Source organism: Lampris incognitus, unplaced genomic scaffold, assembly GCF_029633865.1.
Source record: "Lampris incognitus isolate fLamInc1 unplaced genomic scaffold, fLamInc1.hap2 scaffold_38, whole genome shotgun sequence".
In the NCBI taxonomy this organism is placed as follows: domain Eukaryota; kingdom Metazoa; phylum Chordata; class Actinopteri; order Lampriformes; family Lampridae; genus Lampris; species Lampris incognitus.
This window is the reverse complement of record NW_026611338.1, coordinates 569,187-570,000: the sequence shown is the minus strand read 5'-3', so window position 1 is coordinate 570,000 and position 814 is coordinate 569,187.

Genomic DNA, 814 nt, shown 5'->3' with positions numbered 1-814 from the left:
ATATTTCCCAGTATATATTTAGAGGCGGAGCCTCATTCTCTCTTTTCGACGGAGTCCGGCACAGAGCTACGTCGCCCGCTGTTCGGTGAGTTGGATTAATGTTGGCTATTTTTTCGATTGTTAATTTGATTTTTACGAGCCTTAGAAGGCCACCGAGATGCCGCCCGGTCGTGAAAAGTCTAAGCCCTCGCCTGAAGAAGGTGGCCGCCATCTAAACATCTTGTTGATGGACAGTGTACAAGGTTAATTCCAATTTATTTGGGAATGCGGATTTAAATTTCTAACCTATTGTAAACGTTTGAACTACAAACGTTTGGACTGACACAGATTTACTATCTGTCGCAATTGTTGAGATTTAGCGGCGTTGTGAACGCCAACCATAAATGACGAGATGACACAAATGTTCGTTGACAATGTATTTCCTCCTGTACACAAGATAACATTAGCTGTTTCCAAACTGTACATGAGCTAACATAAGCTGGTCGTTTGGTTGACTGATACACGGCTAGCTGTACACACAGCTTGATGAACAACAGCGTGCTGAATGACGTGATGCTGACCACAGCTGTGGGACCATACACTGGCTGTACACGTGCTGTACACGTGCAGTACTGAGCTGTGATGATGCTGGTTCTACAACGTTTCCACTTTATCGCATTTAAATTAACCGTTTCCACTTTATCGCATTTAATTAACTCTTGTATTTTTCGTGGAGCTCAACTCCATGCAACCATGTGCTTCGTTTATTTACACCGTTCAGAATCGCCTGCGCTGCATGACGACGTCATCTATGCACCTCATATTACTGAGATTG